This window comes from Schistocerca piceifrons, chromosome 1, assembly GCF_021461385.2.
Source record: "Schistocerca piceifrons isolate TAMUIC-IGC-003096 chromosome 1, iqSchPice1.1, whole genome shotgun sequence".
NCBI lineage: Eukaryota > Metazoa > Arthropoda > Insecta > Orthoptera > Acrididae > Schistocerca > Schistocerca piceifrons.
The window spans coordinates 11,058,478-11,082,919 of record NC_060138.1 but is presented as its reverse complement, the minus strand read 5'-3'; the positions used below and the strand labels follow the sequence as shown (position 1 = coordinate 11,082,919).

At 38.8% G+C, this 24,442-nt stretch overlaps 1 pseudogene; it reads left to right on the top strand.

Moving 5' to 3' along the window:
* LOC124802659 overlaps positions 1–19,344 on the top strand; it is a 58,889-nt pseudogene extending 39,545 nt beyond the window's left edge.
* Positions 19,345–24,442: the final 5,098 nt, after the last annotated feature.

The window sequence follows — 24,442 nt, the reverse complement described above, 5'->3', positions numbered from 1 at the left end:
TGGCATTTTTTCATGTGACTGAGGATGAAATCGTCCAAATTGTGACCGATCATAAAGTGTCAGAAGACTATGTTTCTGATGATGAATCGGAGAAAAATATTCCTCACATATTCTGTTACGAAGTGATCCAAACTGCCCTGGAGTACATCAGCCAACAGGAGGAGACGATTTATCCTGAAATAGTTTGATTTCAACGTTGGAGATGTATTGTTGCAGCAATAGTTTCTCAAGCAAAAAAACAAAAAAAAAGAAATTTGTGACTTCGTTACCAAAAAATAAACTCTAATGAAGCATCCTAGAACTTCTATGTCCATAACTTAAAAAGTTTTTTTTTTTTTTTTTAATTTTCTTGAAAGTTCCTCTAGACAGACTTTTCGTTCCTTTGAGTAATCTCTAAATTTGTTTCATAATTTTGTTCAGTAGTTTATTTTTTATTCAAAAGAGTAGGTAATAAAATTAAAACTCCTGTTTTTTCCTGCTGCCAAATAAGGGAGATTTTTTCTGTAAGAATGCAAAATAAACGAGCTTTGTTATACAGCATTTAAAAACTTTGAGTTTTCAATCATAGTTTGGTGCCTTTTTAACATGTCAACACAATTTTTTCAGTAAAAAAGTGCAGGGTTATTTGCAACCATATCAGTAACATTTTACATACCCTACGCACGTTTTACGATCGTATTTCGCAATATTGATGCAATTTGGAGTGTTCACATGTGAAAACAGGGGGACTTTGATTTATCTGAAATTTTCGTTATCGGAACCGGCCACCGTCCCGATCATTTCGGATAAACAGGAGTTCACTGTAATAGACTCCTTGCAACATGCTGTGTCATACAGCTAGGAGCAGCCAGACTGTGGAATTGCCGTCCTGCGCATAGGCTGCCATTAACACCCAAGCAAATGACTGCATGTGAAGTGGTGCCATGATCGAGAAGTACGGACTGCTAATGAATGGCGTCACATTATGTTCACTAATGAGTCCCAGTCCTGCACTGCTCCAAATGACTATTGTGGAGATGTTTGACAGTGACCCGGGGAGATGGGGAGAGGTACAATTCTTCCACATTTGGGGGGGGGGGGGGGGTCACAAAGCAGTCCCATGGTGTGGGGAGCCATTGGGTATGACTTCAGGTCACGGCTTGTAATGGCCGAGGGAACTCTGATGGTACAGCAGTGTGTAATAGTATTGTGGTGCTATTTTTCAACAGGCCAGTGCATGTCCACATGTAGTATGTGTCTCTTTAAATTGCCTGCGTGATGTTGATATACTCCTGTGGCCAGCAAAATCCCCATATCTGTCCCCGATAGAACATTATGGGACCGACATGGACGTCAACTCCATCCCACTGCCTGTATCCATGATTGCAATGTCCAGTTACAACAGTTGTGGATCACCTTTCTCAGGAGGGTATGCAGCAGCTTTACGACATCCTCCCGCACTGTCCAGGCGAGACAGGGTGCATTGCTGTATTGATAAGTGGGCTCAAACTGATAAGTTCTGTATAAATTTGACTCTGTTTTGTTATCACTGAAATAACATCACATACGCTCTAAATTCGCTATGTTTCAATTTGTTTTCTCCCCACCTTCTGAGTGTCTCACTTTTTTTCAAGCAGTGTAATTTAAGACAGACATAAGAATATGAAAATGGGATGGCATATCACATTGCTATTCAACTATGCCCCTAAGAAAATTGTAAGATAATGGAGAAGAGCAGGTGCACTATTACACTGACTAGAACGTAAACTTAAAGACAGAATTATATTGTGTAACCTATACCGATGACATAATACTAATTGACAAAAACATCACTGATGTGCTAAAGCAATTTGAAATATTAAGGGAGCAAGCTAGGAAAATTGGACTACTAATTTCACCTGGAGAAAAAATTCTTGGATGATACCAAAATGGCACTGGGTGAACTTATATAGGCAACGACATAGTATTCGGTGTTAAAGAGTTTAAATAGTTAGGTGAAAAAGACCACTGAACATCATAATGAAAAGAAGGCCATAGAATCCAGACTTCAGAAAATACAAACTGTCTCTCAGTTAACTAAAAGTATTTTTCCTGGAACTCTAAAATCTAACATTGTACAACAGTGATCAAATTAGAATTTCTTTATGCATGAGAGAGACACTTTGTCCAACACAAGACATGAAAACAGCAAGAATGTAAAATTGTAGTAAAAATCTTAGGTCCAAGAATAAAAGATGGAATACATCACACAGAATCCAGTGTGAAATCTCCAGGCAAATTCCTAAAAACTCTTGTTACAATGTGTCTCCAAAGAATCCAACTTGTAGGACGTACAGAAAGAATGTATCCAAACCGGCAGCTCATTGGATTCCCACATACTTGAAAAATAAGATCCAACTGATGAAAACAAACAGGAAGAGACCTTAAGGAATTGGAATCACCACATTTACAGTATTCTGATGTAGTGATGAGTCACACAGAGTGCAGTTTCACAGTAGCTTGATCGATGCTTGTACTTGTGTATGTAGTATATGCAAGTGTGTACAGCGTCTCTTCTGGTGTACTCACGATATGCTAATTTAGTGGATCCCTACTCGGTTCCAGTGTGCTGTGCTAATTATTCTTCTTCACTTGACATTTATGCTTGGAGCTGCAAGAGAGGCCATTTTCCAGATAGTGCCACAAAAACAACAAATTCTCAGATATCAGTTTAACTTACACTCCTCAACATCATAGACAACATTTCACATTAATATGTTGCAGAACACTAGATTAGTGTTAAAATTGCCAGAGTAAACATTGTTCTCCATGTGACAGATTGTCACCCGACGTCCAAAATCGATAAATTTTATATCTCTGCACAGAGAAGCAGCTGGTTGCTAATTGTCATCTGTGGTGCTAATCAATGGATCGAGCTCGTTGCTGGCACAGCGCCACCTCAGAGTAAGTGGCCCCTCATCCCAGCAGGTGGCGATGTTTTAACACCCGTATAGCTCCCCAGACTTACCGCGTCTGTGGATAACTCCGTCTCTGCACAGAACTTCACACATTTCCCACACAGTGGGCCCTTGTGTCTTTTACACACAATAAATCTTCAAACTTATTTCATTGGCTAAGTTAAATTTCGAGTGTGACATGCTATTTCGTAAAAAATAGCAAACGGTAGACATGGATGTTATTGTGACTCTTTCCTAAGGCAACATTTGTGTATTACACTTGTAGAAGTGCACTGCAACATAAAACAGTAGACCGTAAGTTCAAACAATGGAAACTCCAGGTTGGAAAATCAGCAGTGTAGGAAAAGATAGAGTGCTAATTACCATAAAGATGGCACGTTAAAATGCAGACAGGCACAGTTAAGACACTTACACATAAGCTTTTGGCCACAACCTTCATGAGAAAAAGAAATAGAAATACACACCATTCATTCACACAAGCAAGCACACCTCACACACACATGACCGCCAACTCCGACAGCTCAGACCAGAATGCTAGTCTGTAAGTTTGCTACACAATAAAATAATTACTCTGAGCTACAAGAAAATTGGATTCAAAGAACTAAACTGCTTGAAGAGAAAAAGGGGAAGGTCCCTGAAGCAACATAGTTTCACGAGCGTGCATACCAGTGGTAAATTATGAGAGTCGCAACTCTCTGAAATGGATACAAAGGCCACCAGATTGCATTAGCTTTGTTTGTGTCTCGGATTGTTACTGTGAATGGTAGGAGCTATAAGAGATGTGAAGAGTGTAAGATGTTGAGTGATCCCTGTGAAGGGCACAGATGCCCTGTACTTCTGTGAGTCAGCATTATCAGCACGTAACAAAATTTGAAGGGGCCTAATTGTGTGTCTCCATTTGCCAGGCTGATTGAATTATGCAATATTCAGATTTGTGAGACATTCAGATGTGATAGTGGCCCCATGTTGGACTGCTTGGGAACGTAAGGGCGGCGTGCTTGTCAGCAAGCTTCCGGTTGACCGTGTCTGACGAGCTCATGGGAGAATTGCTGTAATGTACGCCGAGCACATTGTAACCCTTTCACACCTGCACCTGTCATGTGATCAGCAGTGAGTCACATTCTGCAAGACCCACGATGACAGTTGTCAGTGAGTATGACAACGACATAGGGAGAGGGCGTGTGGGGCAGCATCGGATATGGCTTCAGGTCACTCTGACAGCACAGCAGTATGTCATGGACATCCTACATCCTCATTTGCTACCTCCATGTCCAACGGAGTTACAAGAGACAGAGCAGTGAAAACATATCTAGTTGTTGACTCACAAAACGGTTTTGAGGTGTGACGCATGTAGTCTTAAGTGAATCATTCATACAAAAAGAAAAGAAGAAGAAGCTAAAGTCAGAATGTGAAAAAATTGGAGAATGGAATAGATATTTGAAGACTTCACACTTGAAACTCCCAGTTTTCCTATTGTGAAAGTGCCTTTGTGACCATATGCATTTCACTGACGATAAACTTTTTTTCCCCCCCTGGGTCTTGGCTCCATATTTTTTCATCCATTTGAGTCAGAATACTTGCATAGTATTTGTGAGGTATTGTTTCAGTCTTGCAAGCTAATCTAAAATACAAATCCCTTTTGCATCCTAGAAAACAACGACCACTCTTTCTCTCCGATGAAATCACCTTGGCTATTTTTGTGCAACTGCTGTTTCATTTCAGTCATCTCTCATCCACGGGAACAGATTGGTGCATAGAATCAGTTGTGTGTCAGATTGTCCCAAATTGTTTTTCACACTAGGTTGTAGTCAGGCTTCAACAGACATGCCACTCACTTTCTGGTACGGCCACAGCATCAACTGTTTTGCACATCCTTTTTAATTACTGATCTTGCAATATCACACTGTGTTCTTTCTCAGCATTTTCATATTTGATTGTAATTCGAGGAAGTTTTTCATGAGTCATCTTACAGAGACATATGCCACATATGAATTCAGCCACCCATTCCTTAACTGTTGACTATGAAGGAACTCCCCCCATGAACCATGGACCTTACCGTTGGTGGGGAGGCTTGCGTGCCTCAGCGATACAGATGGCCGTACTGTAGGTGCAACCACAACAGAGGGGTATCTGTTGAGAGGCCAGACAAACATGTGGTTCCTGAAGAGGGGCAGCAGCCTTTTCAGTAGTTGCAGGGGCAACAGTCTGGATGATTGACTGATCTGGCCTTGTAACATTAACCAAAACGCCTTGCTGTGCTGGTACTGCGAACGGCTGAAAGCAAGGGGAAACTACAGCCATAATTTTTCCCGAGGACATGCAGCTCTATAACTTGACTAGAAGACGAGATCGGTTGGTAGGACATGTTTTGAGGCATCAAGGGATCACAAATTTAGCATTGGAGGGCAGCGTGGAGGGTACAAATCGTAGAGGGAGACCAAGAGATGAATACACTAAGCAGATTCAGAAGGATGTAGGTTGCAGTAGGTACTGGGAGATGAAGAAGCTTGCACAGGATAGAGTAGCATGGAAAGCTGTATCAAACCTGTCTCAGGACTGAAGACCACAACAACAACAACATGAAGGAACTGACTCCTTATAAGTAAGATGATGCCTGTAGATAAGTACAACAAAACAGTAATCTCAAAAAAGGACAGAATAGACAGTACATTCTGTAGGACATATTAAAAATGATTGGTAAAAGAGACTTGGTGTATTAAATGCAGCTTTTGATTACATGATAATTGAATTGGATAGATAATCAATCTACTTGCTAAGTGGCGGCAGAACACACACATAAAAGAAGATTATAATTAAGCAAGCTTTCAGAGCCAGTAGCTCATTCTTCAGGCAGAAGGGTTGAAGTGGAAGGAAGAGGGGTGAAGGATAGGTCTAGGAAAAAGGGTAGATTTTGAGAAAGTTACCTAGAACTGCAGATTAAGGGTGACTTTCCAGATGGGATGAGAAGGAAAGACTGATTCCACATCTACATACATACTCCACTAGCCACCATATGGTGCATGGCAGAAGGTACCCTGTCTCACTACAATAGTCTGAATAAAATTACTTGATAGTTGACATCAATCACTTGCTGCAACAATGTTGCCACATTGGCTGCCAGCTACCGTTTGGTTACAGGTGACAACAAACAAGCGGCTCACTTCACAAATTATGTTAAATGTTTAACACAGAGCAATTTTTCTAGTGGCTGGTGCAAGGTATGTCAGAAATGTTGGATACTCTGTCGACTATTGATTTAAAGTGACCAGTGACTGAACTGGAGAAGACGACCCGTTTTGTATCCCTGACTGTAAACTTGTGTCCTAACCCAGCCGAGAAAATTGTGGTCAACAGTCTGCAGCAGTACTAATATCATGATCGCTTTGTTCATGGTGATTAAAGCTAACCCTTAAGGGTAAACTCAAGACAACAAAAACTCAATTTCAGGGCTGAAAGCAAATTGAAATTTCTCCGTGTCATTTGTTACCTGTAACTATCCTTACACTAGTTGCACATGCTGCCATGTTAGAAACCAGTGAACAGTCCATGTGGGCACTTGGTCGTGGGTTATAGATGACTGAGGCAGATTCCAAATGAAGAAATAATGACAGGAAGAAAAATAAGACCAAATAGAACAGTCAAAACAATGATGAAAAATGATGCAGCAAATTATTAAAAATAAAAAAAATATATATATTTAAAGCAATTAATTGAATGAAAATAATAATCACACTCTTTTGGTTAGATTTAGAAATAAAAATTTTGCTGCATTGATGAGGTTCAAACCTACGACATGCTACACATTAGATTAATCTGCCAACCATTGTGCTATGTCACAGCACTGCATGAAGTATTTATATATGTGAATGTAGTGACCCAGTTGCAACTATGAATTGCAACCTTAAAAATTTCAGTTTCACGCAGTGTAGTGAAAAGCTTGTCTAATGTAAGATGATCTCTGTGAATATGATAACTATATGTATGATACTGAATTACACCTTGTGCTGAGTTATTCGGTAGTGTTTGGTTAGTGCTATGAATGAAATGTGTGTCTTTCATTAGCATTGTTAATGTGTGTTGTTTTTGGTGTAGTTATCGCGTGTCATGAAATACATAATAAAAGTGTCGAGCTCATAATTCGGGATACAAATACATCAAGGAAGAATGCTGAACCAGGAATTGGAAGTGACTGGCCAATTTTGGTGGAGTTTGGCAACAGCAGACAGTTCAAGTGTGACGCTGACTACTCTTATTGGCATTTGAAGTGCCAACTATCAAGTAATTTTAATTCGACTGTAGTCAGTTCCTTTCCCGTTCCATCTGCCAGTCGAGTGAGGAAAAAGTGAATGTCTATATGCCTCTCTATGAGTCCTAATTTGTCGTCTATTATCTTCGTGGTCCTTATGCATAATGTATGTTGGTGCAAGCAGAATTGTTCTGCAGTCAGCACAGTGTTCCTCAAAATCCCTCCAGGGATTCCCATTTGAGTTCCAGAAACATCTCCATAATACTTGTATGTTGTTGTTTCAACCTACTGTTAACAAATCTAGTATCCTGCCTCTGAATTACCTCAATGTCTGCTTTAATTCGACCCCTTGTGGATCCCAGACACTCAAACTGTACTCAAGAAGAGATCACACTAGCATCCTATATGTGATGTCCATCACAGCTGAGCCACACTGTAGTAAAATCCACCCAACAAACGAAAGATGATTATTCACCTTCTCTACCATGACCCTCACAAGTTTGTTCCATTTCATATCACATTGCAATGTTATGTCCAGATATTGAAACAATGTGACTTCTTCATTCATGACACTACTAATGCTGGATTCTGGCATTATGGATTTGTTTTTCCAACTCATCTGCAGTAACTTATATTTTTCTACATTTAGGGTTAGCTGTCATTTATCACACCAACTGGGAACTTTGTCCAAGTCATCTTTTATCCTCCTAAATCACTCAACGATGACACCTTCCATACACCACAACATCATCAGCAAACAACCACAGATTACTGTCCACTTTGTCCATCAGATCAGTTATGCACATAGAAAATATGAGTAATAGTGCTCTTATCACACATCACTGGAACGATCCTAATGATACCCTAGTCACTGATGGACACTCACCGTTGGGAAAATGTAGTGGGTTCTATTACTTCAGAAGTCTTTGAGCCACTCACATGTCTGGGAACCTATTCCATTTGCTTGTACCTTTGTTAAAAGTCTGCAGTGAGGCACTATGTCAAATGCTTCTCGGAAATCAAGAAATATGGAATCTGGGTTTGTGAATTTTGTGATGGCAAAGTTAGAGGAGCAATGCATCTGCATTAAATTTTGCGTGAAACTCAAGAAAACCTTTACAGAGACACACCAAATGATGCAGGGAGCCTATAGTGATGAGTGCTTAAGCCATACTCGGTGTTACATATTATTCACACGTTTTAAAAATGGCTTTACAAAAGTCAAAAATGATCCTTGTTCAGGACGCTCTTAGATGTCCCCTGATGATGCTTGTGCCAGGAACGTAAACGAAATTGTGTGTGCCGGTCGAAGATTCACTGTCCGAGAGATTGTAGAAGAATGTAACATTTCAATTGGATCATGTTATGAAATGACACAGCATCTTGGAATGCATTGTGTTGCCGCCAAGTTCATTCCACGGCTCATGAGTCAAGACCAAAAAAACTTTTTGGATCTCACAAATGAGAATGAGATGTTCCTTGCGAGAATAGTATGACCCCTGCAGACTTGTTTTTATTTCCAAAGTTGAAAAGGATGAAGTTTCCAATGGTAGATGAGATAGAAGAAAATTCGCTGACGGCACTTTATGCGACCCAGCAAGAGGTGTGTCAAGACTGCTCCTGGAAGTGGAAATGATATTGGGAGCAGTGTATCAATTGTGGAGGAGAGTATTTCGAAGGAGACAATCCATAGTAACTAAAAGATAAGCATAGAAAATTTTGTGGACAAAGTTCTGGAATTTTTTGAACAGACGTCGTATGACAAAAGAGCATGCTGAGTTGCCCATGAGCGATGCTTTGTACTGATTTGTGGACATAAACTTATTGGTCTCTATGAAACTGATTAGATTCAAACCCAGAATATGTTCAAGAATTCTGCAGCAAACTGATGTTACAGGTATTGGTCTGTAATTTCGCAGGTCTGTTCTTTCGCCCTTCGTATATACAGGAGACGCCTCTGTATTTTTTCCCCAGTTGCTTAGGTCTTTCTGCTGGGTGAGAGATTCACAATAAATACAAGGTAAGTAAGGGTCCAGTGCCATATAGCACTCTTTGTAAAACCAAATTGAGATTCCATCTGCAACTGGCGACTTATTTGTTTTTAATTATTTCAGGTGTCAGGGATGCTTACGAGGGTGGTTTGAAAAGTTCTTGAAACAGAATAGAAAAAAAGTACTTAGTCACTGAAACTTTGTTGTTTTTCAATGTACCCTGCTTGTAGATTAATTCACTTGGTCCAACAGTGTTCCAATACCTTGATCCCACCTCGACAATGATTTTCCTCCAGGCCTGCAAAATAGTTGTCAACTCAGGCTATCAATTCTTCATTTAAGTGAATCTTCATCCACAAAGAAAAATTTTCAGTTTAGGGAAGAGGCACGTGTGGCAACAATTCATACCTTAGTTTGTGTAATTTTACCATGGCGATGACACATGCGTGCGAGCGTGCATTGGCTTGATGCTAGATGACTTTCTTCCTTATTAAACCTGGCCTTTTTTGCATATCTTTTGTTGCAATTTGTCCAGAAGGTTAGCATAGTACTCTCCAGTAATTGTTTGCCCAGTGGGGAGATAATGTACAAACAGAATCCCCTTCTCATCCCAGAACACTGATGCCATGATCTTCCCCGCTGAAGGAATTTGGTGGTGCATCCCAGAACACTGACGCCATGTCCTTCCCCGCTGAAGGAGTTTGGCGGAGGAGATTCAGCATGTTTCCACTGCTTTGATTGTTGTTTTGTCTCTGGGGTATAGCAGTAAACCAAAGTTTCCTCGTGGTCACAAACCAGCACAAAAGATCTTGTTTGTTTCTCCTAAAACAGGCCAAACATTGTTGTGATATGTCCATTCTTGTGCGTTTTTGACCCAGCGTAAAGAGTCGCGGCACCCATCTTGTGAATACCTTTCAGATGACATCTGGCAAGCATGAGCAATTTAATGCACTCTAAATTGGTGATCCTTCTTGATCATTATGCGCACTTTTGCAATGATTTCTAGAGTAGTGACACATCTTGGCTGACCTATTCATGGATGATCATCATCTAAGCTCTCCTGACCAAATTTAAATTCATTTATCCACTTGGCAACAGTTGAAGACAAAGGAGCAGAGTCCCCTGGTGTATTCTGGAAATCGGCATGAATGTCGTTCGCTTTCATACCTTTCTTTATGAAGTACTTAATCACTGCTTGAATCTCGACCCCCCCCTCCCCCCCCCCCCCCTCCGTCTTTGCAGATCACTACACAGGAACAACAACAGAGCCGTGTCACTGCCACAGCTCTCTTCCAAGAGCACTGACATGGCACGTGTTTACAGGGTAACAGTCCAACGAATATCATGTGAACAACTTGTGCTAGCGCTGGCCTCTTGTGGTGATTGTTGTTAGGTGTCTTTGTGCTATTGTCAAATGATGGTATGTTTATATGATTCTCTTGCATGAATGATTTCTTAAATGCAAAATTTAAAACATTTATCTCCTACTGCCACACCAGACTGGTCAAGTGACTTGATGGAAACCTTTGACTCACTTAGTGATTTTACATAGGACAATAATTCCCCCTGCTTCTCAGCCAGATCTTTTGCTGAGGTATGACAGTGGTAGTAACCTTTCCTTGTTGCCATTTGGCATTCTCTTTTGAACCAAGAGTGCAGTAGCTTTTCCTTCCTCAGTATTTTCCGAATTTCATTGTTAAACCACAGTGGCTCTTTTGCATCCTTAATTCGTTTACTAGGTACAGACTTGTTGAGAGTGCAATTCACGATCTGTTTAAGCTTTGACCATAATCTCTCTACGTCCATCTTAATGGAACTAAGTGATGTCAGTTCTGTCTAAGTGAGATGCTAACATCTGCTTATCTGCTCTTTCTGGCATGAACAGTTTCCTAGCCTTCTTGACTGATTTATTAATTTTTGTAACCTTAGTTGTTATGATGTTATCATGATTATTAATCCCCATCTCTATGCTGAAGTCATTGATGATATCTGGCCTGTTTGTAACTACAAGGTCTAAGATATTTCCATTGCATGTGGCGTGCCAAACTAGGTGCTCAAGACAATTTTCGAAAACCACATTCAAATGTGCTTCACAAGATTGACTGCACCCCCTGCAATGAAGCCATAGGCTACCATCTATACTCAGTAGGCTAAATTCACCTGCAACTAGTATTGCATGATCTAGGTATTTACGTGCTACTGTCTGTAGACTTTCTTTGAATGGCTCCAAAACTGTCATAGCAGAACCGGGTGGCTGATTAAAACATCCATTAATTAACGTGATTTCACGTAGACTTGTTATACTTCACTGTCACAATCAGCTTTGATCTCAATAGAGACAATGGACACTCCCTCTCCTACAGTGTATAACCTGCCTTTCCGATATATATTCCATTAATCACTAAATATGTCAGAGCTTTCTACTCTGGGTTTCAGCCAGCTCTCAGTCGCTGAGAATAATTTGAGTGCGAGACTTTCCTGGATGGCAGTAAATTCGGAAAATGTGTTACAAGTACTTTGACAACTGATAAAATTTTGACAATCTACACTAGAGTGAATTCAAAAGATAAACCTCAACCAACATTGAATGTATCTTGGTGATAAAGAGCCCAAATAAATAAATTGATGATTTTATTCCATTTCATCTGATTGAATGAAACACACACAGCATAACTACTCAGAAAACAACTATAGTGCTGATTACATTTACTATCATACATGTAGCACTCTGAGAACATTTCACCTTGTCATAGTAGTCCTGTGTTTTGGAACTAGGCAGTGCTTCATTTCACAAAGCGAAAGGAATGGCTTCTGTAAAAAAAAAAAAAAAGAAGAAGAGGAAATAGTGGTTGCTGGTGTTTTTAACACTATCATTCAATTTAGTTCCTATTGTGAACTTTGCAGCTAGGATATGTAAATGCTCTGAGACTGCTATTGATAATATCTTTATGAACAAATCTAGGGGAAAAAAGTCATATCACAAAACCAATAGTAAATGGACTATCTGATCACGACGTGCAGCATCTTGTGTTAAATGTTGAAACTTGTCAGGATAAAAAAATGTTAAATCTGAGTACAGGAGGATAATAAATAAGCCAGAAATTGAGGAATTCAGGAAATTGCTCAAAGACATGAACTGGAGAGATGTTTACCTGACTCAAATGGAAAATAGAAAGCATTTATTAATAAAGTTACTTCCTCTTTTGAAAATTGTTTTCCCCTAAAGGTAACTCAAATCACACAGAAGTCAAAAGATAAACCATGGATTACACAAGGAATAAAGATATCATGTGGGGCAAAAAAGAGACTGTATCTACTATCTAGGAACATTTCTGATATTAGCATTGTAATGCATTACAAATAATACTGCAAAATGTTGAATCAAGTAATCCAGAAATCGAAGTAGCTTTATTAAGAGAAAAAGATAATTGTATCAGGCAACAAAATAAGACCTGTATGGGATATAGTGAAGACAGAGAGAAGTGGGGCCAAAAAGGAAGTGGAACAGATAGCTCTAAAAGTAAATGAGACTTTGGTAACAAGTGCATGTAGTGTTGTAAATCTCTTAAGCAAGACTTAATTTTTGTTACTGACGGCTCGGGGTTATCAGGTTCGGTGAATGGTGCAATGGAGTATCTGGGACCAGTCTTTGAAGAACATCGTGTAGAACCTATTCGAGGAACTTTGAATTCCAATCATTGCTTCTCAGTATACTTACTCCTTAATGAAATTTGTTGCAAGTTATATATCTATATTTCCAACAAATAGCTCAATACATATTATCAATACTAGGAATAAGAACAATCTACATAAAGACCTAAAATCACTTATGTTGGTCCAAAAGGGGGTCCAATATTCAGGAACACACATTTTCAATAAATTACCAGCAACCATTAAAAACTTGGTTTCAGATAAAGCACAGTTTAAACAGAGTTTGAATGACTTTTTGATAGGCAATGCCTTCTACTCTATAGATGACTAACCTAACAGAGACTGTTAGGCCAGCTTAAGTAAAAATATGTTAGATTTAAGTTTTGACAGCACTTGGTTGCAACAGACAATATTAGGTATTTTGTGTATGATAAATTTATTAATAGTGCATAACAATGTTTCATTCTGACAGTGTATTAATTCTGTAAATATTAGCTTTTCCAGTTTACTGTATTGTATTCACCTATTTTGACAATCTCGTGACAAATGATCAGGGTAGTATTCATTATATTAAAATGTTTTGTGTTATACATTCTGACATGTTCCACACCTTCGAGAATCATCTCATTTTTTTGGTGTATGTAACGAAAACTGAATCAAATCAAATCCAATCACCATCTCTCGTCATGTAATAACTTCACTTCTTCTTCTTCCCTTGTCGTCTCCTGCTTTTCCAGTACTCGTCCATCTCCTCCTCATGTTTTTCCCCCTTTATTCTATTCGTGTTGTTCTCAATCCCCTATTTCTTCTGCATCGAAAGCCTTTTATTTTTATTTATTTATTTTTTTTATCGAGGTGAGTCTTTACGGACTGCGTGGTAACAACCGACTTCACTCTAGTGTCCAGGTCTTGTTCTTGCTCCAGCTTTGACTTCCTGCCAGTATCTTCTGAGCCCCTCCAAGAAGTGACTTTTTATGCCCTTCAGATAATGGTCCTCACTGTCTTTCGGATGTTGATGCCATGTTAAAACCTTGGTAGTTGGTCACCAATCTTCTAAATTTGTTCCTTTCAGGAATTTCTCTCTGAGATACCAATCTGCTGAAGATCTTTTTCACATTCTTTGAACCATCTCGGCCTCGTTTTCTTAGATAGGATGAAACTCCGTATTCTTTTTGTTAGTCGATCACCGTCCATTTTCATGAGATGACCATAAAATAACAATCATTTCTTCGTAATGGATGCTGTGATAGGTTCTGTCTTGCTGCACGAGTCCTCATTTGCTCTCATTCGCCATTGTCCATCGACCCATCTATTACCTTAGGATTTTACTTAATATCCTACACTCACGCTTTTCCAGCCACTCAGCTTGACCTTGTCTATTCGTGGTCAAAGTTTTGGATGCTTATAAGCCCTCAGGTTTTACAACTGTATTATAATGTTGGAACTTGGCCCATATACTCATAGACTTTTTGTTATAAGTATTCTTTGTCAGTTGGTATGCTTGGTCTAACTTCCTCATCCTGACAGTTGTTTCTTCTTTTAATCCATTCTCCTGGTGGATGACTTTACCGAGATACCTGAAATTCTTAACTCATCCGATTTTTTCCCAGGTTGGTTATCATCCATTCAGGTCCGTCACAGATGTTCGTCATATATTTTGTCTTTTGAATAGAGATCTGGAGTCTAACTTTTTTCAGCAATTTCTGACAGCCTATTTATCTTGTTGACTGCTGACTCTATGTTGTTAGCAAAAATGGCCAGGTCAGCCGCAAAATCTAAGCAGTCAATGCACACCCCTTTGTTCTTAGGACCAAGTTTGAACCACTCTTCATTTGTTTCTTCTTGGGCTAATAACTTTCTCCACTCTCGAATGACCTTTTCCAAGACACAATTGAAAAGGAGAGGGATAGTCCATCTCCTCGTCTTATGTCTGTTCTGATTGTAAAGGGTTCAGATACCTCACCCATAAATTTAATTTTTGACACTGTGTTAGCAAGAGTTTGTTTGATCAGCTTTCTTGATGTATTATCCACCTCAAACTTTTCCAAAATATTCATTAACGCCTGTCAGTCGATGGAGTCATATACTTTCTGAAAATCAACAAACATGACCACATAGTTATTTCTTCCAATTTTTTTTGTACCTGATGATGTTCTTCAGGTTAAAGATCTGTTCTGCGCAAGAATCGCCCTTTCGGAAACCAGCTTGATAGTCCCCAGTCAGTTGGTTACAATGATCTTCTATTCTATTCTGTATCACTTCGGAGAGAATCTTATATGGAACAGATACTAATGAGGTACCCCTATAGTTATTGACATTCTATTTATCACCTTTTTTGTGTAGACGATGCATTAAAGCTGACTGCCATTCAGTTGGTATCATCCTAGCTCTCCAGATCTCCTCAAAAAGTTGGACTAGTATATCTAGAGTTTCATTATTTGCCAGCTTCAGTAGTTCCACCACTATTGAATCCTCTCCAGCTGCCTTATTATTCTTAAAGTTGTTGATGATATCTTTGGTCTCCTCTTTACTAGATGGAGATGAGGGGTAGTTTGTGGATTAGGGCACATACAGGGAATCTTTCTTTCGGTTCATCACAATTAAGTAGGTTTTCAAAGTAACGAGACATTATCTTGCAGTTTTCTTTGTTGGTCAGGCCGAGTGTGGTGTGCGTACTGTAAGACCTTCAGTACACACACCATCAGATTATTTGACTTGTTGCTCTAACGAAGTAAGCGAGTGTCAGCAATATGTCTCGTGGTCTTATCATGGCGTGTTTATCTTCTGCCATTAGGTCAGACGATAGAAATGCCACTTGCACGCTTAGAGTAGCAGATTGACGGTGACCAACTTTAAACAGAACTTGATTAATTTTCACATACATTTATTAAAATAATAACACATATAAAAATTACTTAACTTGGTTGTGGATGCTATTTACAATTGACAATCTGAAGTTCCTTTGGTATTGGTACGTTAATCTTATTCTCACATATATCTCGGATACTTGACAAAAGTGTCTATACATTTATCTTCATGGCTATGTACAGGAAAATGGTAATCTTATTAGGCGCAGACTGAATCTTGACTATGGACTGGCACAGACAATTGTAGAACTCGTACAGACTGGTACAGACTAATGCAGACTGGTACAGACTAATGCAGACTGGTACAGACTGGTGCAGACAAATGCAGACTGACTGATCGAAGGTCTTAACACTTGTTATAATACCTCGCACGTTCATGTATCACTGCGCAAGTGTGATGTGCGAGGAGAAAGTGTTCTATGTTGGCAGCAATCTCATTGGCTGCGTTACATATTAATACGCGGATCGGCGGAAGTAGAATTTGGTCTGTCTCTATGGCAGTGCCATCTCGTAGTGCGGAGATGGACGAGCGCTGCGCCTGCGCTGTTGTGCTTAGCGGGGCGCACTCTAGTGGGAAATTTGTGTACGCGCTGAATACGTGGAACTATGTACACAACACTGAGCTTTCCATTTTCATCTCTAAAACAAAAACTAGGGGCTTGGTATCCTTTCAAATTCGATTTGAACGTCTGGTAGAAGTCTCTGACATTGTTTATCTGGAAACGCTGATCGATCTGTTCTAACTGCTGTTTCTCTGCAATTGCTTAGCCCTTCGTAGAGTTCTGGCTGCATATTTTCGAACTTCATGGAATACATCAAAATCATCAGGTCTCCTGGTAGAGTTCCACTTTTTCCATGCACTTGCTGTTTGGGCCACCACCTCACCACAAACCTCATTCCACCATGTATGATTCCTCTTTTTAGCTGTCAAGGTTGCAGTATTAGGTGCTTGTTGGATCATGGAGGCAATGTCTGCCTATTTATGGGATTCAACTGTCAGTTACTGGTGGCATTGTTCCAATATGTTTTGATTGATTTTGAGCTTCGCAATATCATATTTATGAATTTTATTTCCGGTTTTCACGGTCTTATTGAGAGGGATGAAATTAATTTTGATCTTGGAGAGGTGATGATCCTTTTAAATTCTGTATTTTATCTGTAAAAAGGTTTCTTTCTATTATTTCCGATTGTTTGATGTTGTTTCTTTCTTATTTCTGTAATCCATGCTATCATTGATTCCTTCTTCCAGAACTACTCATTCAGTAGAGGTCTCTAAAAAAAGATTAATCTTCTTTTAGCCATTACTTCTGATATTTTCTCAAAATTTTTGTAGATCTCCTCATTACTTCTCATTTTCCAGCCATCTGTAGCTTGTATTGCAACCATTATTTTCTAATAATGCTCCTTTGAGGAACCTCTGTTCTGTCCAGCTTATAGTTCATCATTAGGCATCCTCATCCATATAAACATCCTGGTCATACCACTGTGGGATAGTGTTTTAGTTTTGTTTCTTTAGTTGTACATTTCTTGTTGTAAATATCCTTTGTCAAACGATTTGCTCTCTCCAGTTTGCTGACTCTTGCATCTACTGTTAATTCTTCTAGTCCATTTTGTTGTACAGTTTGTCCAATATATTTAAATTTACTTACTAATGCTATTTTACATTTTTGTTTTTCTAAGAATGTTGATGCATTGTTTGAAATTGTCATCAATGTTGGTTTTTCGGCTGAAATTTTGGGACCAGCTCTCTTTGCTACTTCTTCCAAAAGATTTCTTTCAATAACTGTCTGTCAGATTTTTTGAAAGTATATCAGAATCATCTGCAGAAGCCAGGCAGCTTACCTTAATTCCAATTGTTTTTCGTCCTAAAATTATTGGTTCAATTTTGTGATTTTTTTTCTCCAAATTCCAGATACTTTCTATTCTTTCTAGAATGCAGTGTTACAGTAAAGGTGATAAACTGTCCCCTTGTCCAACACCAGTTTTTATTTCAAATGGTTGAGATACTTCTCCCATAAATTTAAATTGAGTCATCCTATTTGCTAGTGTTTTGAGGATTATGTTTGCTTTAACACAAAATTCTTTGATGATTTTACCTATAATTTCTTTGCCTATCAAATCAAATGTTTTCTTGAAACCAATACGTGATACTATTATAGGTTTGGTGATTAACAGTATGTGGAGAATTCTCGATTTTCTAATAAACATCTGTTCTGTGCAGGGTATTCTCTTTCTAGAGCTCCTTGAGATTCTCCCAGTTATTTGTCCAAAGTTTCTACAACTCTGTCCAGAGAATTTTTGATAATATTTTGTATACCACTGGCAGAAGTGAGGCATCTCTGCAATTGTTTACATTTTGTGTGTCCCCTTTTTTTCATAGCTGTGGATTAATGCTTTCCATAATCTCTTCAGCTTTCCAAATGTTCTCAAACAGCAGTTGTAGATCATTTGTGTGTTCTGATTATGTCAATAATTTTGCTGCAGTAGAGTCTTCATTTGTTGCTTTGAAGTTTTGGAATGATTTGATGGCTTCATGAATTTATTGCTCTGTTAGTGGAAAATCTTCCTCCAGATGTTGTGGGACTGCTATTATATATTGCTACAATGTGCTGTTATTATTATTGTTGTTGTTGTTGTTGTTGTTTGGTTGCCTGTTCTTCAGCACTTTCTTTCTGTTACCTTTATCTATTTGCCGCCATTTTAGCCCATTTACCGGTATTTTCAGCTTGTTCTTCACTTATTTGAACTTTTGGTGGCTCCTCTTGAAGAGATCTTATTTCTCAGCATTTAAAATTACATCATCTGCTGCTCTTTCGCAAATGAATTTCATCATGTCCAGTCTAGTTTTTTCATTCATTTAACCATACATCATCCTTGACTCAAGATCCTGAATTTTTGTCCTTAATTCTTGAACAGTCTCATTTCTCTTTTTACATTTTCCAGATGAATAAACTTTTGGTCCTCAAAGCTAAGATTAGTATCAGTTTTTTTTATTTGTTTCTGCCTATGGCTGCTATATCTCTTTGGTTAGAATATTTTCTCTCTCTGTATTTGATTATAGTCTAAGTCTGAATATTTTTACAAGTACATTTATTGCTGTAGCAATGAGTAAAATAAATTGTATTGCACTGCCTGTAGCATGTAGCACCATTTTGACTGTTAGTCCTCTTGCTGTACAAAAAGTAGCTTTGATGATTACTTAATGCAAGTATTTTGTAAGAGCTGTGGAATGGTTAGTATCTGTTTATATTTTTCTGATTAATTCAAGCTCGTCAATGCACATCCTGTGTTAAGGAAATATTTGCACTGAATTTACTGTGTGTTAAATATAAGCAGTGGATCCATTGGGGTAGTCTTTTTGGTAGAAATATGTCAAGGTGAACAAAACAGGAGATGGTGAAGGGAGAGAGGGAAAAGATCAACATTTGCTTCTCATCAGCAATATAACTGGGTTGCAACATTCAGTGAAAATTATCTGTGACAGGAAGTTGTCAGAAATACATTTTTTGAAGAAACTTTATGTTTGTATAAGCATTTATTAAATTTAAAAAGTTGGATTTCATCTGTTAATACAAAAGATAATGTTTTGCATTGCAGGCATGATGAACCTGTCAGAGATGAAGAATCGGCCAATGATTCTTATTGGAGGATAACAGTATGTATAACTTAAATTTGAGATTCTTGAAAATAAAGCTAGTCAGTATTTCTTAACAGTACTGATTTAAATACATCTAAAAGATCGCTGTTACCTAAATGAAAGTTGATGAGCAAAGTCTTAGTGGACATTTGTATAAAATTGTCATAGGTGTTATTTACAAGAAGAGTAAATAGTTTCAATAGGAATGTGGTGAGACATTTAACAAATGTCATGACCACACATTAATAGGACCTTATAACACTACCATTATGATATTAGTATGCTTTTACATAAATAACAGAAACCCTGTCTCTATGTTGCCACATATAACCCTCTTACTAAAATTTAGTTTAGTTTCCAAATAAAATACACTATGGAAGGATAGTCCTGTTTATAGGAAAAGATAATCAATAGAGTTATCCTTCTTACTGGATTTACCGTGTGTTGCGTCTAATGGATAAGTAAATTGGACTATTCACTTCTTTTCCTAAGATCTTACCCAGTGGCTAGATAGAAACACAGTATGAATAATAATATACTGAAGCTAGGACAACTCATTTCCAAGTTCATTTAGTGGTTTAAAACATGTACTTAATGGTCACCAACCTATCCTGGCAATGAAATAGTGAAGTATTGGAGAAGCAGAAATGTGAATTTTGCCTACTTTCTTGCTACTGTTTAGTTTGGCTCTTCAAATAAATTACCCCACTTAAACAATTTTGGGCTACATCTTTATATATTATGTTTTTAAAAAAGAAAAAGCCCAGTAGATAACTTCAAGGAAGGTAAAAAAAATTAGCCGGGGTGGGGGGGACAACCTTTAGAAAAGCACTTTCCATAATCAAGAAACTTAAATACTTAGACACTAAAGCACACACTTTTTAACTGAACATTTCACTTAAAGAAAACCTCTTTCTTGGTGGAACTTACTTTCAAAAGCTATTATTCTTTGAATTAATTCTGTATAGCCATCTAACAGGTTCTAGTAACTTGGCTTCACTCTGATTTAATTTTATGTTAGCAAACTATAACACTTTGGTATAGTTAAGAAAACATTTTTATTATTTACGCTAAAGCAATATAAATGGTGCCTCTTTATTTTAACTTGGCACTTCACTCTGATTGAATTTTATGTAAGCAAACTATAACACTTTGCAATAGTTAAGAAAACATTTTTATTATTTACACTAAAGCAATTTAAATGGTGCCTCTTTATATTAACTTGGCACTTCATAAGTCTGTAAAACAGGACACTCGGATTAATCAAACACCAGGAAGGAACCCTATACAGATGTATGATTAGGATGAAATGACAGGGTGAGCCAGTTTCCGTAAAGTTCAAGAATGATTATTAAAACACAGTTTAAATTAATGGTTCATGCTGTACAAAGGTAAAAATAGAAAAAAATCTTATCTGGTGACTGTAGGCTTGGGTGTGGCGGACAGCTATGACGGCCACACTACCCACACTACGGCCTGCAAGTTTCTTGCTGTATGGGCTCAATTTCTCATCTTGGCTTCATTCAGTTTTACATACAGTAGCTCAACAACTCGCAGCTATGCTGTAAGCTGTTTGCAGTCTTCAACCGAGGCATTGTTATGAAAATTTGCAGGCAAAGCTTCTGCTCCACAAAGGAGTTACCTCAATCACTGCTGCCTACAGACTGTGTGACTTACTTCCCGCACTTGCTCAAGGTAGCATGCCAATTCGCCTTTCGCACCTTTTGCACTCCCCACAGCTATTTTCGTTTCAAACAAAAGCACACTGGCTTTTACATAACACCTATTTCTTACATTGTTCCTAAGCATGACCATATCTTAAATTGTCAAATTTACATCAACATGAACAATTTATACACACAAATATTTTTAAATACAAAATGTTATCACAACATTATTTAGACCCTTGGTATCCTTTGTAGAGGACTTGGGCAGGTTTGTCCCATCCTAGAACACATTATTTTGTTACTTCCCTTCAGATATTCCATTTAGCTACATCTACAATAATTCCCAATGTTCTGCCTTTTGAGGTGTCCAGTGCGGGTTGCTCTCCACTTCCTGGGTGTATTGTATTGAGTTAGCTCCCAGGAGCCTCTCAAAGCACAAACTCTTAGAAGATTCACTCTTCTTGTATTTAAGTCGGCATTGTCCCTTATGTATTCAATCCCGATGCAATTTCTGTGTTTCCTGTCCAATGTGAAGGTCCAAGGGATACAGAAAACCTGCACTGGAGCATCGGAATCTAATACTGATCTCCCAGGAGCCGCTGCAAGCACAAACTCTTAGAAGATTCACTCTTCTTGTACTTAAGGCGGCATTGTCTCATTTGTATTCAATCCCGATGCAATTTCTGTGTTTCATGGTCAATGTGAAGGTCCAAGTAATGCAGTAAACCAGCACTGGTGCATTGGAATCTAATACTGGTCTCCCAGGAGCCGCTCAAAGCACAAACTCTTAGAAGATTCACTCTTCTTGTACTTAAGTCGGCATTGTGCCTTATGTATTCAATTCCGATGCAATTTCTATGCTTCATGGTCAATGTGAAGGTCCAAGGGATACAGTAAAACAACACTGGTGCATCGGAATCTAATACTGGTCTCCCATGAGCCGCTCAAACCACAATACCCTTAGAAGATTCACTCTTCTTGTACTTATGTCAGCATTGTGCAATAAGTATTCAATCCCGATGCGATTTCTGTGTTTCATGGTCAATGTGAAGGTCCAAGGGATACAGTAAACCTGCACTGGTGCATCGGAATCTAATACTGGTCTCCCAGGAGCCGCTCAAACCACAAACTTTTAGAAAATTCACTCTTCTTGTACTTAAGTCTGCATTGTCCCTTTTGTACTCAATCCCGATGCAATATCTGTGTTTCATGGTCAATGTGAAGGTCCAAGGGATACAGTAAACCTGCACTGGTGCATCGGAATCTAATACTGTTCTCCCAGGAGCCGCTCAAACCCCAAACTCAGAAAATTCATTCTTCTTGTACTTAAGTCGGCATTGTCCCTTTTGTATTCAATCCCGATGCGATTTCTGTGTTTCATGGTCAATGTGAAGGTCCAAGGGATAGAGTAAACCTGCACTGATGCATCGGAATCTAATACTGGTCTCCCAGGAGCCGCTCAAACCACAAACTCTTAGAAAATTCACTCTTCTTGTACTTAAAACGGCATTGTCACTTTTGTATTCAATCCCGATGCAATTTCTGTGTTTCATGGTCAATGTGGAGGTCCAAGGTATACAGTAAACCTGCAATGGTGCATCGGAATCTAATACTGGTCTCCCAGGAGCCGCTCAAAGCATAAACTCTTAGAAGATTCACTCTTCTTGTACTTAAGTCGGTATTGTGCATTTTGTATTCAATCCCGATGCAATTTCTATGTTTCATGGTCAATGAGAATGTCCAAAGGATACAGTAAACCTGCACTGGTTCATCGGAATCTAATACTGGTCTCCCATGAGCCGCCTAAACCACAAACTCTTAGAAGATTCACTATTCTTGTACTTAAGTCGGCATTGTGCCTTTTGTATTCAATCCCGATGCGATTTCTGTGTTTCATGGTCAATGTGAAGGTCCAAGGGATAGAGTAAACCTGCACTGATGCATCGGAATCTAATACTGGTCTCCCAGGAGCCGCTCAAACCACAAACTCTTAGAAAATTCACTCTTCTTGTACTTAAAACGGCATTGTCACTTTTGTATTCAATCCCGATGCAATTTCTGTGTTTCATGGTCAATGTGGAGGGCCAAGGGATACAGTAAACCTGCAATGGTGCATCGGAATCTAATACTGGTCTCCCAGGAGACGCTCAAACCACAAACTCTTAGAAAATTCACTTTTCTTGTACTTAAGTCGGCATTGTCCCTTTTGTGTTCAATCCCGATGCAATTTCTGTGTTTCATGGTCAATGTGAAGGTCAAAGGTATACATTTATTGTGCACTGGTGCATCGGAATCTAATACTGGTCTCTCAGGAGGCGCTCAAACCACAAACTCTTAGAAAATTCACTCTTCTTGTACTTAAGTTATCATTGTGCATATTGTATTCAATCCCGATGCGATATGTGTGTTTCATGGGCAATGTGAAGGTCCAAGGGATACAGTAAACCTGCACTGGTGCATCGGAATCTCATACTGGTCTCCCAGGAGCCGCTGAAAGCACAAACTCCGAGAAGAATCATTCATTTTGTACTTAAGTCAGCATTGTACATTTTGTATTCAATCCCGATGCAATTTCTGTGTTTCATGGTCAATGTGAAGGTCCAAATGATACAGTCAACCTGCACTGGTGCATCATAATCTAATACTGGTCTCCCAGGAGCCGCTCAAAGCATAAACTCTTACAAGATTCACTCTTCTTGTACTTAAGTCGGTATTGTGCATTTTGTATTCAATCCCGATGCAATTTCTATGTTTCATGGTCAATGTGAAGGTCCAAGGGATACAGTAAAACAACACTGGTGCATCGGAATCTAATACTGGTCTCCCATGAGCCGCTCAAACCACAATACCCTTAGAAGATTCACTCTTCTTGTACTTGTGTCAGCATTGTGCAATAAGTATTCAATCCCGATGCGATTTCTGTGTTTCATGGTCAATGTGAAGGTCCAAGGGATACAGTTAACCTGCACTGGTGCATCGGAATCTAATACTGGTCTCCCAGGAGGCGCTCACACCACAAACTCTTAGAAGATTCACTTTTCTTGTACTTAAGTCGGCATTGTCCCTTTTGTATACAATCCCGATGCAATTTCTGTATTTCATTGTCAATGTGAAGGTCAAAGGGATACAGTAAACGTGCACTGGTGCATCGGAAACTATGCAGGTCTCCCAGGAGACGCTCAAGACACAAACTCTCCGAAGATTCACACTTCTTGAGGTTAAGTTGGCATTGTGAGTTTTGTATTCAATCCCGATGCAATTTCTGTGTTTCATGGACAGTTTGATGAGTCAAGGGATACAGTAAACGTGCACTGGTGCATCGGAATCTAATACTGGTCTCCCAGGAGGCGCTGAAACGACAAACTCTTAGAAGATTCACTCTTCTTGTACTTAAGACGGCATTGTCCATTTTGTATTCAATCCCGATGCAATTTATGTGTTTCCTGG